The sequence below is a fragment of the Montipora foliosa genome, chromosome 11, assembly GCF_036669935.1.
Source record: "Montipora foliosa isolate CH-2021 chromosome 11, ASM3666993v2, whole genome shotgun sequence".
NCBI classification, from domain to species: Eukaryota; Metazoa; Cnidaria; class Anthozoa; order Scleractinia; family Acroporidae; genus Montipora; species Montipora foliosa.
This window is the reverse complement of record NC_090879.1, coordinates 28,632,392-28,641,914: the sequence shown is the minus strand read 5'-3', so window position 1 is coordinate 28,641,914 and position 9,523 is coordinate 28,632,392. Positions and strand designations below refer to the sequence as shown.

At 37.5% G+C, this 9,523-nt stretch overlaps 1 protein-coding gene across 2 annotated transcripts in view; it reads right to left on the bottom strand.

Annotated features, from left to right (window-relative positions):
* Window positions 1-9,523, bottom strand: part of LOC137975080 (uncharacterized) — a 31,347-nt gene that overhangs the window by 3,742 nt on the left and 18,082 nt on the right. Inside the window, exons 1-2 of one of the 2 annotated variants that reach the window (XM_068822129.1) lie at window positions 1,699-4,211; window positions 288-323 (exon numbers count right to left, since the gene is read on the bottom strand). The gene's annotated coding sequence lies outside the window, so the exon portion shown is untranslated. Of the gene's footprint in view, window positions 1-287; window positions 324-1,698; window positions 4,212-9,523 lie in introns of those variants that run through there. The other variant, XM_068822128.1, reaches the window with a different exon arrangement.

Sequence of the window (9,523 nt, the reverse complement as noted above, 5' to 3'; positions counted from 1 at the left end):
TTCTTTTTTTCCAAACTTAAAAATGTATATAAACAGCATTTCTGAGAGTTTCATTCCCAGTAATTTATAAGGAGGGGGGCACGTCTCCTTGATGATTTGCATCAAAGGCACTTGCTATCGGTCTTCCAACGAAAAATAACCCGCTACGATACTTTCATTATCAAACCCGGTACTTTGAAAAGCTATCGAAAACCCTCAACTATAATGGACATGGTGTTCTTGCATATAATGGCCTTAATGGTAAACAAGAACACATATACCTTTGGATTGAAGTATCCTATACTCACCTTTTGAAATGAGAGATGACAAGATCTTTTAAACCACTAAAACAAAAACGAAGATAAAATTCACAGGTTACATACAACTTAACATCTGAAACCATGGTTTTGGAGCAGGAACCTGTTCACTGCTCTTCACAAAAAAAATGTTGCTGTCTACTGGGAGAGTTAGAACGTAGCTACTTCAGTCACTGGCCCCCATTAGGGCAGGTTTAGAAAAAAAGGACACAACATGCTTATAAGAAAACAATAGTGATGGTTCTGTAGCAGCTTTACATTGGTCTCCCAATGAAATTAGCGCAGGTAGAGATGTACTGAACTGGTATCTCCTCACTAAGAATACCGTTGTTTACAGTCCAGTAAGCCATTGCCGCTTTTTTTGGCCAAAATAGCTAGGAGGATGTCTTCACAGGAATTTGTTAACTTTGATTACCAACTTTCTACTTTGATGACAATTTTTTCATAAGCACTTGCGCATTGATTATCCTTAAAAACCAGTCATGCACCTATGCACCATTATGTATTGACCTGTATTAACTAAGAGTAACGTTAAAATTCAGTCTTGCAATGTAACAAAGCGTTTAACACTATCACAACTGTCTCCTCACAGTCATCTTTGAAACTCCTCACAAGAACTATCAACTAGCAGTTCTCATTGAGAAGTGAGTGCTGCCGTTAAAGGTGTTTTTGAATGCAAATACGACAATGAGAATTTCAAAAAAAATAGAACTTATTTTATTTGCAAAATGACAGGGTTACAAGTATGTTCTTTGAGTATAACATTTAATAATAAGTAACTATTGGTGTGGCTATGGCTTCTGTTGGGATTATGCTTGTACTAATTGCTAAAAGTGGAAAAGAAATATATTGGTTAACGAAAACGGAAGGTGTAACGAATAACACTGTCTAACGCAACATGTAATAATAAGGGCTTTTTAATTGATTCTTAGAACGACTACCGACACTTTCTTTGGTCTATCTAGCGCAACGTGGAAATAAACTAAATACTTGGTGTAACAACAGTCACTGTTGTGTAAGAACAGTTACTACATGTGTAACGGCAATAACAGGTTCATGAACTGATCGTTAGAACAATTAGGGACAGCGACACTGTGTAACACAACGTGTAATAGACTATTTTTCTCGTCTAACAATATTATTCAAAGCCTTTTAATCATGATGGAAATTGGCATCGGGTACCATTTTATTGGTTAGTGCAAATAAATACACGCGATCTCCATGACATAAGATGTCATCGATATTTGTTTGTGTCCATAAGTCGACCGAATTCGATCGACTGAAAAGCAAAGCTGCGAGTGACATAAATGCACACTGTCAGCCTCTAGAATGCTCACTGAAAGCTTCACGACCTTGATGAATGCTTCCTCAAAATAGATCAGCAAAAAGTGCCAAAACTCACCCGTAAACAGCGAAACCTGGACTCTGATCAGCCGTATTTATAACTTGCTGTGAGCACATGCGATTTTCCGCTGAGCGAGCATTATTTCCCGCTGAGCAAGCAAATGTCAATTTTTCTTATAAGACATCTGCTGATTGGCTAGACTGCGCCATATAACAGGATTTCTGATTGGCTGTTTCTTAATATGAACGATGGGTCGAACCAAAATTTCTCGATGGATTCAAGAATAAGGAAAGTTGCCTATCGCCAGCAATTATCAAGTTCATCATTATGGTAATCAGGACTATCTTAAGAGAAATTAAATGGCAAACGCCTGGCTAAAATGTCTTTTGCCAAAAAGGAAAATGAAACTTGGTCGATTTCAGTTTACTGTTTGCTTGGTACAGCTGCCCAGCAAGTTTTCAAAACAGAGAAAAAATTAAGAACAAGACAAATGACAAACAGAAACCTGTCGCCTGGCGCGTGTCGTCATCCACATGTATTTCTCTTAGCCCTTTTTGCATTGCTAAATCAAAATTCGAAAAATACTTTGGAGTTTTCCCAAATAAAAATGATGCGGTTTCATGAAGTAGATTTATTCAGGTGTCACTTTTATCATTAGTGTATTTCACTTGGACAGTGCATTGTGGTACTTTCCCTGGGAAAAAACTCAAGGGGTTTCCCGGCCTGATCAACAGGAAGTTTTATTATAAGAAGCCTTTTTGATATATGTGTCTATGGCATCGCCCCTAGTATTAATTCACTAGAAAGAAATGATAAAAGGGAGCCAGGTAATACCAAAAAGGTAGATAAAGCCTATATCCGGTGGTAAACAGCTGTCGTGTTGAAGCTTTCAGATGGCACTTTAGCCAGGAGGCAACTAGGAGGCTACAATTGTGCTCTATCATCAGTGTTTTTTTAACTTTTAAATTCCTAATTCTGTCCAAGCAGAACTAATCCTCGACTGACGCTGTGTCTATCGCCATATTTAAGTGTCAATGAAAATCATTATAAGGCAGAAGTAATGTAACTTTCAAAATAATGGCTGGCAATGTTCAGAATCCCTGCTCTTATCCACTCTCTGTTTCAAAAATTGCGTGAATTAAATCACAGTGACAAAATAGAACACTAGGTGTATCAAGGGACAACAGCAAACACGCTTAGTAGTAATCAGAGAAGAAAATTAGCCGAGGTAAGCTATTCGCCCTATCGCAGAACTGAAATCACATCATTTAATAAAAGTTCCTGGTGTCAGAAGGAGCAATGCTAAAGCTGAAAATACTGCAATTCATATCCTTAATTTTGTAATTTTCTTGTCTCGAGTACTTCTCGTTCTCAAGCAGTGATCGATTATGAATTTTACGGTTCGGTTGACTACATTTTATTTATCTACAGATGACTTATCGCCAGAGCAAGCTGTTGATTTCATTTACAGTAAATACATGAAATTTGTCTAACAGTCAGTTGCTTGCCTACAAAGTCAAAGCTAATGCCAGGCATTTCACTGAGAGATACTTATGGTACTTAGAAAAAGAAAATGGGAATGTGCTGGCTCCGTTGAGCAATGATGGCGGCTGGTCATAATCTTACCGCTCCGCCAAAGTTTTTTTATTTATTTCTTTACGGTTGTTTAAGTCGCTCTTCATTGTATCTATATACGTCCGTTTTCTGTTCATCTTATGGCCTTGATATTTCTGGAGTTACGAAGATCACTGTTGAAGGAAATTTATATCGTGCAAGTTGCTTGTCGTCGATGCATCGGACCCGCCATCTTGGATTTTCATCTTCATCTTCATCTTCGACACGATTGCATCGCTACTTCACTTCACGCATATCCTACACTCCGAACTCTGTTTCTACCTTTAACCTTGCACGCCTTCGCTTAACAACTAGTGGCGACATCAGTCCAAACCCTGGTCCACCCATCACGTCCTTTACAACAAATCGTCGAGCCGTTCAACATCGAAGCCATTATCATAGCGATCGTTCCAACCTTGTGCAGATCAATCGTGTATCAGATCTCCATTTGAGAACATCGGACTAAAATGACGACGGCATACCGTTTTTCTCGTCAAGATGACGCTGGTTTGTGCGCGCTCATTGTTGTTCTGTAAGAAAATCTCGTACTTGTAGTCGTTCTCGTCCTAGAATCTAAAGCACTCTATTATCTCACTGCGTACCGCGTATCTTGAATTGATTATCTTCCGCGTACCACGTAGCCAGCGTTTGGGATAGCCATTTTCAATTCGCAATTGATTGTTACTTAAATAAATGACATACTTCAAATTGAATTTATTTAGTTTCTGTGTACCGCGTAGCCGGCTACGCAGAACTTTGTTCGAGTCGCCGGTTTTTTTTTTCGGCAGTTACTATAATCCCTTTGCATCACTTCTAATAAGACGGAAACTCAAACTAAAATAAGACCGGCCGATGCAGGTTTTGTTTTCAAAGCCTTGAAAGAGAACATTCGAATCAATAAAACTGTATCAAGACAAACTGAGACACATCAAAGAACCTTCGATCACTTACCTTGAAAAGACTCCAGAGGCACTGAAGGACGGGGCAGTTTCGATTTGCTAATCTCTTTTGTTATACCTCCCAACTCAAATAAGTTTTCTGATTGGAGGAGAACGTGTCACGTGTCATTGGTCAAAACTTCATGACGCCCTAGGGCGAACAAAACTTCATGACGCCCTAGGGCAACAACAACTTCTCGACCTCAATGTTTCCCTCGGCTTCGCCTCGGGAAACATTGAGGGTCTCGGGGAGAAACAAAACTCACTGTTTCCCTTTGGGGCCAGTCATTAAGTGCTTAATGACGTATGAAGGAAATAAAAGTGCAGTATCACGGAATTGTATCACTCGAGAATTTCACAGAAGGAGAACAAGAAGGCAAAATTGTCCTTTCGCTCTCCTCTCGATCAGCGTATTAAAAAATAAATTAAATTTGCTGGATTTCTGCTCTTAATGGTCTTAATCACTAGCGCATTCCACGCGAATATTCTAATCAATTCTTGAAAATACTCCGGGGAAAAAGAGTATATTGACATCTGTGGCATAACTTACAGGTAAAAAACAATAAATGACATTTGAGGAGGCGCATGTGCAAATGTCATTTATAACCTGCAAATGTCATTTATAACCTGTACGTTATGCAACAAAATTATACATTGGCGAGACAGGTAGATACAGTGGCCCATAGGTATCATGTCAACTTTCGTTCCATCCATGACAACTTTCTTTCTACTATGACAGCTTTCTTTCCATCCATGACAACTTTCTTGTCTACCCATGACAACTTTCTCTCCACCCACACACAACTTCTTTCTACCGATGCCCTATTGTGTACTTACGGGCTAGGTTGTCTGTCTGAGTGACTGAGTGAGTGAGTGAGTGTAAGATCTCATGCATGAATCACTAAACTGATGAGGTCTTTATTCAATTTTAACAATTGATGTCCATTTTACAGTTATTCTGTTTGTCGCCTACTTGTTGCCTTTTCCTTTCTTAATTTCCTTATGAAAAGAGAAATTTTAGAGAATTTTGCGGTACGATTTTGACAATCGCGTGATAATTGATCGGCAAACCAGTCGGGGAAGCCGGTAGGATTTGAGCGGAAAAACAGTCTTTGGAGACCAAATGCCCATAAAACCTCTCTGAGCTTTCATTTGATATTCAGTAAGATGTCTGATATTTTCGAAATTCGAAACATTTTGTAAAAATCTCATCAGTTTGTCATCAAAGGCAACTTGCTCTCTAACACTTGCCACGCGATGTGCAGTGTCCCCGATTAGTGCTCCAACGCTAAATCTACTAGACATTTAAATAAAGTTCCTTTCCTTTCCTTTCCTTTTGTCATAGCCAAAAAATCATAATCAATTGACAATTTGTTTTGTTCTACTGAAATGAAAATCAAAATTTCTCATAGGTAGAGGTAAACTTGTCAAGCTGGCATATTGAAAGCTGCCGAGATGCGTAAACAAACCCTTTTTTGGGAGGATACCTAAACTTCCAGCCAGGATTCGAGCTAGGATCCGAGCCAGGATTTCAGCCAGGATTCGAGCTAAGATGAGCTTTCTCTGCTATTTATTCTCGAATCTCTCGGTTAGGTTAGGTCTCGAATCGGTTCGGTTAGGTCTATTTAGGTTGGTTCTAGTCTAGTTAGGTCTAGTTAGGGTTAGGGTAGGTCTCGTTAGGTTAGGCAATTCGCAATTGATTGTTACTTAAATAAATGACATACTTCAAATTGAATTTATTTAGTTTCTGTGTACCGCGTAGCCGGCTACGCAGAACTTTGTTCGAGTCGCCGGTTTTTTTTTTCGGCAGTTACTATAATCCCTTTGCATCACTTCTAATAAGACGGAAACTCAAACTAAAATAAGACCGGCCGATGCAGGTTTTGTTTTTCAAAGCCTTGAAAGAGAACATTCGAATCAATAAAAAACTGTATCAAGACAAACTGAGACACATCAAAGAACCTTCGATCACTTACCTGGTTTTTCTTGTACCCAGGTTTTTTCACACGCGCGCGCGCGAAGTAACAAACAAGATGGCGGCCAAAGATGTCTTGTTCGATTACTTGCTGCAGGGATTTTTATGGCAGCAGCGACGTATACACGTTTTCTTTCGGAATAGCGGTATTTCAGTGGTAGAAGCTGTTTTCTTTAAGTCTTTCACTTTCGTGCGTCGATTTTTTTCGTTCGTGGCTTCATGCACTGTAAGCACAATTGATTTGGGCAGATTCCCGAGTTAAAATGTTCCTGAATGTTGTCATAGATCGATTGAGGTGGTTGTTCAACGAGGCCGTGCTGTCAAGTCTGCTAAGGTAAGATTCGCTGTTCCTTTCGTTTTGTATGTAATCTCAAGCCAATATAAGCTAGCGCAGCCCATTAAATGTTCTTTAAAAAATTAATGTATTTTACCTTCCTTCTTGTCCACAGAAACCTACAAGAAATGCCAATTAACGCCTTAACGCCTTCTTTCTTTTTTCCAGTTCCCATATTTTAAACTACTAGTTACAATTAGCAACGTGAATGGAGGATTTACTAAGTCGCCATGGAGTGAAATCGGAGGGTAGATAATAAGGGTACTGTAGTAACCTGTAGGTAGTTGATGAATGTGCAAGCTATTGTTATTTCCTATTTTTCTGAGCCTTTTAAATTCGCTGGTTTTTCAGGAAAAATTAACTATTTTTGTGCTCATGGCTTGAGAAAAATGTAGCAAGCTTGTGCTTCATGTTGATTTAAAAGCAATAGTTTTGAAACCTCTCAATGATGACTTCAATTAGGCATTTACATTACTTTACCTATTCTCGTGCAAATGCTGCAATTTTGTTCCTACTTTTAGGTAATAAAAAAACCCGATTTTCTCATTTTCTGACCATTTTACCCACTTTACACCCTGTAAATAGCAATTTGTTTAAATTATATATTATTTGGAGGGGAAACCTCTGCAACATGGCCCACTGAAACACTGTAGGGAAGATATTGTTTACCTATTGTCATTAATGTGCCAACCAGAGGCTCACTGGCTGTTGAAACAAAGGGTCTTTTGTTCCTGTGGTTTGCACATCAATGCTTGTCAACAGATATCTTCCCTATTATCTATATGTAGATGAACTTCAAACTCACATTAGCTCTGAACTACCAAGATTTATTAACTTTAAATTTAACGAAAACTAAATATCTTATCTTCAATCCTCATCAGAAAGTAAATTTCAACTTACTTCCTTCATTAACTTTAGCTGGTCAATGCCTTGAGCAAGTTTCAATCTTTAGATACTTGGGTATGATATCTATATTGGCCATCACCTTTCCTGGCATGATCATATTCATTATATTTGTAACAAAGTTAATAAATTTATTAACATCATCATTACGGTTAAGCAATATCAGTAAACATTGTTTAATCAGTATCCATTTCGGTTTATTTAGCCAGTACTGTATGGCTGCATATTGCGGGGTATTAATTATGAAAACCCATTGTCACAGCTTATAAAATTGCAAAATAAAGTTATTGGAATCATCAATGATGTTTCCCCCCCCACATTGTTTCCTTAGGTCTATTGAAATTTCATGATATTGCTAAAATGTACACATTTATTTATTTATGCATAATTGTCTTTGTGGTGATAAGCCATGTAATTTTTTTCCATATTACTGGTTTCGGAGCAACGTAATCATTCAACTCAGGATGCATCTTTACAGCATTTATTTCTTCATACTATAACCAATATATGTATAAGAAAATTCTGCCTATCCATTATTGGAAAATACTTTTGGAATGACCTTCCTCTTTAAAATCGAAACAGCACATCTAAAATCCCATTTTGAAAAAAATCAATTTTTTTAACACTATTTTGCACAGTACTGATTTCCTTACTTGCTGGTATGTACTCCAGTATTGCTTGTTTAAAAGTCTAAATATTGCAACTGAATGGGATATCCTGTTCTGTAGATTGAGTACGATTTAAAGTTAAGAATATAATCTTATTATTCTTTGTCTGAGATAGTTGTTAACTTGAATATATTCACATTATGGATTACATTCACAAATGTTTTACCTGTTTATGTCATTTTGAAATGATTTTAATAAAGCATTTCAAGCAATATTTACTAGTAAAATGACTTTCAAAAATCAATTTATACTTTCTTGAAAATTCTTGTAAATAAGATGACAAAGTTTGAATACGCTTCCTTTAATGTTGTAATAATAACAGTATATAAATTATTCAAGTACAACCCTTATAAATTTTTTAAATGGAAAGAGGTAAAGTGCATAATGGTAATTATTATAGCTCTTTTTCAAAGTTAGTTAACAACTTGAACACATTCACAACTAATTGTTTAGGGATTCTTTTGTGTGGGGGGGGGGGGGGGGGGGGGGGGAAAGGAGAGGGGCACTTTGTAAGCTTAATACCCAAAAATGAATGAATAATTATTTAAAATAGAAAAATCAGAGTCTTTCTTTTTTTTTAGTACAGTTGACTATATGCCATTTATTTCTAGTGGTGGCATAGTGCATGTGATGTTCTCTGTAATATTTTCGGGTTTTAAAATTTCCTGTGGTAAGCAGTTTTATGTAAGTGTAAATAGTACTTCGCCTCAGATGAGCAAATTTGTGCAAATAAATAAATAATTTAATTTATGATGAACCATTGTCAATCTCCATGTTTTTCCCTGCAAAATTAGTTTATGATGTATCCACACTGATTGGGATTTTTTAAAATTTATTGCAAAGCGTCGAAACTCACTAGGCAAGATATCGCTGGGTAGCATTAAGAAGACGTCCGATCAAACAACTGGCTCGAAGTGACAGATTTCAATAGGACAATGGGCTCACTTTGCTGGTCGGTCGCTTGCGCGCGCCTTGCCACTTTTAAATTTAAACTGTTTAACTCAAATTATTCTTATGATATTTGTGTGTCGGCTGTTAAAGGCGATTCCCGTATCACGAATTATTTTCTAAGATTTGGCCACGAGAACGCATGAGCTGCCGACTTGAGTCTCGTTCTCCGAGTTAGAATTTCTTGTGCACGTCATTTCATCAACTTGAAACTTTCGCAGCTTAGGGCAATATGACAATATACAAATTGAAAAAAGCTTCAAATTTAATGCTTTTTCAGTGGTTTAATTTTCAGACGTTAAAGTTTGCCAAGTCAAAGACACAATGGGGCAGAGTGAGATGATATCATAACAAGATTTGGAGCCACTTTGTAGACAACACCGTATCACAAAAAACTGCTGTGTTGAGCCTTGCCACTTTAAATGACAATTTCTTTACACAAATCTTTTCTTTGGTTGTTGGGCTTACTGCAGCAAGCGGGAATTCCCGTATCACGGCTATG